The 6,642-nt window shown below is 39.6% G+C and overlaps 1 long non-coding RNA gene across 1 annotated transcript; it reads left to right on the forward strand.

Moving 5' to 3' along the window:
* The first annotated feature begins 1,081 nt into the window (after positions 1-1,081).
* On the forward strand, positions 1,082-6,335 carry LOC133969638 (uncharacterized). The gene is made up of 3 exons (XR_009924230.1): positions 1,082-1,376; positions 3,653-3,710; positions 3,797-6,335. It is a non-coding gene; the product is annotated as an uncharacterized LOC133969638 (long non-coding RNA).
* The last annotated feature ends 307 nt before the right edge of the window (positions 6,336-6,642 follow it).

Consider the following 6,642-nt stretch of genomic DNA (forward strand, 5'->3'; position numbering starts at 1 on the left):
AACTGTCAGGATATTTTAGTCGTTTTATTGCATATTTGTTTGAGTAAATTAAATCAATTAAATAAGTACATTATCACATGAACAAACAAGTTATTAAATTTCTAAATTGATTTGTATTTTCTTCTTGTGCCTTTTCTCTAACTGTACTGTCTCACTGTATATTCAGGAATAAGAGAACCAGCATGTTGTGAATCATCTTCACGGCAGCAGAGGGGACATAGATGGATTGCATGACATGGTGCAGTTTGCACATGGAATGTAGAAAGATTTCAGGCGCTCGGTGATGAAAGCCAGATGTTTGAGTTATGCATAGGAAGTCAATTGTCTGCAGTTGCTACCGGGTATGACAGTGATGCATGCAGCCCGGCACCAGCCCTGGTATCTGCTGTATAATCAGATTTAAGAAGACCCTCTCACATACTGGGGCTTGTGTATGACCAGTGCATGTGCTTAGTTTGCAAAGAAAAAGATCACATAAACAGAAATACATTGGGACAAATAGAAACTGTTTATGAGAGGTTAAAGTTTGAATAGCAAATAATCCTGTTTGTTTGACTGCAGAGCAAAACAAGAGTGTTGATCACTGTGATTGGTCAAAAATGGAAATAAAAGCAAATAAAATCACAATTCTTCCTCATGACTCAGATTAAAATGTCTTAGCTTTTGCTTTTGTATCCAGTAATTATATATCTTTGTGGGATTGTGTCAACAGTCAGTTGGTTCTTCAAAAAGAACTGATTCCAAACGTTGAAGTTTAAAAAGACAGTTTGCTTAGAAAAAACAAAAAATGTTTGTATGGATAAAGTTTTCATCCATAAAACATTGACAGGAAATCCATCCACCGCTGAATTCTTTAAAAAAGAGTTGAGGGCGTCTGCTGGACGTGGGGGTCACAGAATGTGAGGAGGAATGCAAATCTATACAGCAGGCAGCGTTTATGCACACAGTAGAAACTCATCTCCTACTTCTTCTACTTTCCTTTTCCCTTGTTCCCTCTCCCTGCTTTTTCCTCCTCGTCTTACACACACAAACGCACACACACACTCACACTACCAGCTTGTCTCTGCGTCTCTCTCACACACAGACACACACACACACACACACACACACACACACTCACACACACACACTGTCTTTTGTTTGGAGTCAGACAGCCTTGAAGGCAGATCCTGTGGCCCTTCTGAGGAGAATGTTAATATGCCCGCTCTGGTCTCTCTGGGGACGCAGAGAATGGACTCTGGCTGCTAATGCACTGTCACACTAACCCGCTCACTTTTTTTCTCTCACACAGTTAGCAACTGCAGCATTACTGCCAACACTGTGAACCCCGCTCACAGCTCACTGGATCATTAAGAGTTCCTCCGACGAAACTCCAGGTATTATGGACATGTTACTGTGCAGGTCAATTTCAAGGATTAGACAATTTGTGTTTTCACCAAACATATCTACAAACTCATTAGTGTTCCATGCTATCCAAAAATGGAAAATGACCTCGCTTGGCTTTTAAAAAATAGAAGAAAATTAAAATAGTAAAAAAAATATTGTTCTCACAGCGATGCTCTTTGTTTCCGATTCAACAAAAGATGAGTCATTCAAGGTCAAACCTTTGCACATCAACAGTGAGATGAATAAATGGCAAATAATTCAAATCATTTTCTGAAAGATTAATAATTAATCGCACTTCTGGAAAAGAAAGATTGAATCAACATCAAGCGATGATCATCTTGTCCTTTTAGTTAATAAAAGTATCAAATGACAAAATACCAGCAGGTACAATATTGATAGAGAGTTTCACTGCTTAGTTCAGGAGCTTTAACTTAACCACAGCTACTTCAGGATGCATTTCTTGGGATTACTTCTAGTTCATTACTTCGACGGGAATTCAGTCGCTTGTTGCTTAAATCTACTTCATATAGTCTACAGCATAACCTTGTAAAGACCAATAACTGTGAGCAATGGCTACAAAATAAATCAACAAAAAAGTTTATATCAGACTGAGGAAGTTGTTCTTCTACTGCTTGAAGCTTAGGGATGGTTAGATGTGTTCATGTCGGAGGCAAAACCTTGGAAAAAATGACGCAAAGCTGTTTTCACACTCACTAACACTTACACCAAATGTCCTCACTGATGTAAAAGCTCGCAATGAGTGGATACAGGTTTGACAATTCACCAAAGAAATCTACCTAATGTGTAAATGGCTTTAATCCCATTACAATAAGACATGCAATAATAGGCTAATGGTCTTAATGGAAATGGAAAAACAAACTTTCCCTCTGGTCCACACTCAAACAGCATTTTTCAGTAATCAGTAAAATGATATTTTTCCAAAGTGCAGATTTGAAATTTATTTGTGTATCCGTGTGTACATGTAAAACAGAGCATGTTTCGAATACCCACTGTTGTTTTGTGTGCTGAGCAAGCACCAGGAACAACAACAACAACAACGATGGCAGCTCTATAAAGCATTAAGCATGCTCCCAATGCTCTTCTCTGGTATTAGATGCATCATTGATGAAGATATGGACGGAGATATTTTGTAAAACGAAGGTAGTGAGGACGGAAATCTTTTTTTTTTTTTTTTTTTTTAAACAGAGGGGAAAATATACACAGTAATGTTGAAAAGGCTTTGAAGATGTAGAACTTCTTTGATGCTTTGAGGACACCTACTATTTTTTCATCATTATTTCATCATTTCCACATTGTACTCATTTAACACGTTTTTTTCTGTGCAAACTCAACCTTGTAATCTTACCTCACAAACAAACAAAAAGTGAATTGCCAACGCACATTTACTGTATATTGTACTGTAAACGTATAGACATCTAAGTGAACAGTTATTTACATCAACAGATGTTATTTCAGCGACAACATCTGGGCATAGCAGTAGAGAACTGTTTTACGAAACCTTTCCGGGTCGAGATCTATTACATCTGCTCATCTCTTAGAGTACGTCGACCTTTTCTGCCGTTTGTGTGCGTGCTGCTTCTCATGTTTGTTACACTTAGTGTGATACATAACAAGGAGTTTAAAAACACAGATTTTATTGATGGAAAGATGGATATTTTTCCATGGTTTCACCCGTATTTGAGTGTTTGCGTGTTCCGGCTAAATAAAGCAACATTTCCTATTTTGAAACAATACAGGCCTTTTTGTGAATAAGTGGTGTAAAATCTAACACCTGAGGAGAAATTGTGTGGTTTTACTAGGTAGCTATGGCCAAAAAGTCATGAGCAAATGAGGCTAACAATCGACTGCCATGATCAAACGAAAGAAAACCAACAGGATTTTCAACTTCCTCACTCTTGCCGTGTCCGAGAATCATTATTATAGTTGAGCACACACCAAATAAAAGCAGCAGCCACATTAAACACTGCACATGCTATGAACACTGTAGGTTTAAGCTGCTGCGGCAGGCTTATTTGTAAAATACCAATTAACAGCTCTGACCTTTTCGATATTACCCAGCTGCCCAAATATATCTGAATTAGCTTTGTGTAATTGTTCGTGAATGATCCATTTGATTATCACTTGACTCGCGTTTGAATCCCTCGCTTCAGTAAACTGTGAAGTCAGTGAACTTTTCCTGCGCCACACATCCGTACAGCAGAGTTTCTTCTTTCACTCATTCATTTCTTTCCCTCTTTTTCCCCAGCTGTGAGAAGGGGAAACGCGCTGCACCGCACTGAAGTCCTTTCATAATGAATGGCAAGGTACAATAATGGCCTTCAGGTTGCCATAGAAATGAGACAAGGGCCCTGTATGTGATTTCTTTTCCTTTTTTTCCCCCTTTTTCTAGCCGAGCGTAAATGACAGTCGACTCGGAGGCAGACACTTTCTTCCCTCCACCATCGCGGGCAGCTCTGTACTTCGCTTCCATCTTCTCCTCCGCTCACGTCTTTCATTAAACCAGCAATTCCGTTGCTACATCATCTGATTTGATGCATTAATAAAATAATCACAACTAGTCAAAGTTATTTATCTGCCATAAACTGATTTAAAACAGAATTAATGAACCCCCCCCCACCCGATGTGTCTATTCACTTTCTATCACCACGAATAATCCCGAGAGTTTTTCAACAGGGAGCACTGGGATCGATCGCGCTGCACGGTTAGATCAGAAACACCCGAGCAGCTTTTCAGAATTAGTGTTGATGCAGAGGAACGAATTAGGACTTGAGGCAGCAGATGGAGCTTTTTCACCACACGAGGCGTCCGCCCAACGCATGTCTCCTCCCGGCTCCGAGCATCTCCGTGCAGCTGCTGGTGTGGCTGTTGAAACTGAGCTCTTGTGATCTCAGTTCCCTCCCAACAGCTGCTCCCGAGCTAAACAAAGTATTGATCCAGTCCATCATTTTCACACTGGTGTGTCTGGAGGGTTGGTGATGTGTTCATGTCATGTTTGTGCTGTCAAGAGATGGCCTGGTGGAAAAGTTTGACTCGTAGCTGCTAGTGTGCGTGTGTGTGTAGCTCAATTACACAGCGGCTATAGGTTTCATAGATCACCGACAGGCAGCTCATGAATTTAAACAACTGTAGATTTGAAAACATTTATCAAATATCTGTGAAACATTTCATCAACATAGAAAAGCACATCACTCCACCGAGGCTACCGCCCTATCGCCATGTTTAGGAGAGTAGGGATGGGCCCTTTTATTTGAATCCCAAACTTTAATGGGTTCTTCCTGGGGTCATGGCCCACCCCTCCACAAGACTTTATGAGAATTTGTTCAGAAGATTCTCTGAAGTAAAATAACAATCACACCCGAACAAACATGTCTTGTCCTATTTAGAAATCAACATAGTTTGATGCCAAAACTGTGTAAATACCCATGTGGTGTGCTATAATATTCTATGGTTAGCTTACAAGTAATTCTGCTAAAATGAATCACCTACATGTTCGATAATTGTTTAGAAGGAACAAACAAGCAAGCAGAGTGCTTCCTTCAGCTAATGTAGGAAGGTGCTGAGAATTTGTCTTTATTTGTTCCTCCGTCCAAGTTGAGATGTCTTGGAAACCACAGATGAATTTGTTTAGAAAAAGTCTGTTTCATTGGCGCCTGGTGTCTTTTGTTTCAACCATTTCCTGTTGAACTCTGTTGGATTCTGAAGGAAAGTGTCCCCAGAGACACACAAATACTTTAAATCCCCTGTCCTCTATATAATCCTGCTAATGACTTTATGATTAACATCAATACATTTTTTACTCATTTATACCCATCGTATCATTCTTTGTCTAAATTTCGTGATTTAGTTGAATGCGATATACTGAATGCTGTGATTGGCTGATGGCTCGGATCTCGTGGAACTCACCGCCCCTGCCTCCCGGCTGCGGCAACTTATTTTCCCAATGGAAAAAATGTAATCCAGCTGTAAATCTTATTTCCTCAACAGTATATCTCATCAGAAATAATTCATACATCTGTATTTGACAGCCGTTAAAGAGAGACAGGAAATGTGGGGGAGAGATGTTTGAAATGTAATAAACGTGGGGACGTTTACAGAATGTCATGCTGGGAACTGAACTATGGATGTTGCACTTGTGGGACTTCATCTCGATGAACTGGTCAGATTCTGCATGTGAATATAGAGAATCTGCAGGCGTGGGACGAGGTTCTTCTGGTAAAGTTTCTAGTTGGACCAATCACGTTTGAGCAGGCTTTGGTTGTCTGCTGGTCAACACTTGCATCAGCTATATCGTATTATTTTATACTAATTGGCAGATAGCTGTTAATAGAGATTAGCCAAAATGTTGTCCGGTGATGTCGTCTCTCAACTCCAGCTTCCGTCTTCCATCTGCTGTTGCTAGTTGGACTGTAAACACCGAGCTGTGAATGGAGATTCCTCGAGACGCTTCAGCTGACGATGTTTTCTGAGATTTTGTGTGACATGATGACTAGAAGACTTTTTAAAAAAAGTTTTGAAAATATCTATTTTTATCTTTCTGTAAGTCAAAGGGACATAATGTGAGCAAACATGCGGAAAACCGTATACAATCTGACGGAGCAGGTTTATGAGGCTCCAGCTGTTAACAACCAGATAACAACCACACTTTGGAAACACATTGGATTTTCTGTTTGAAAATGCGCATTTGCTGTAAAGCTGAGGTTTGCCACAGCACTTTGTCTCTGGGTGTGTACTGATTGTTATACTGTTGTTGTAGCTGTTGTACTGCATAAATATTTTACTGTAGCCTGACCAAGCACATATGTTCAGTGTATTCACACTCAAGGCTGAAATGTTTGCCATGTCAAGGACCTGGTTTGTCACCTATTTTGTAAGCCATGTTGCCTGCTATGTATTTGCATGAAAAACTGGAGAATTTAAGTAAATTTAGTACAACTTCATAGTGATAATCAAAATAAAAAAAATCTGATTAACATCCCTTGCTGCGTGTTTTTATTCACCGAACATGTTAATTTCAGTTTGACCCAAACAAAGAGACAGAACATTTTAACACACGGGCAACTGAAGCCTTGAAAAGCAAAGTCAAAAACCTTGTTTGCTTTAATACTGATGAAACTTGGTGAGGGATCTGGTCAGTTTGTCACACTGTATGAACATGTACGTTATTAAATCTAATGTCAACATGAGATGAGGTTATAGCCATAAATAAGTTGTGTGTGTTAGTGTTAGTGTGTTTTA

This window comes from Platichthys flesus, chromosome 15 (assembly GCF_949316205.1).
Source record: "Platichthys flesus chromosome 15, fPlaFle2.1, whole genome shotgun sequence".
Classification (NCBI taxonomy): domain Eukaryota; kingdom Metazoa; phylum Chordata; class Actinopteri; order Pleuronectiformes; family Pleuronectidae; genus Platichthys; species Platichthys flesus.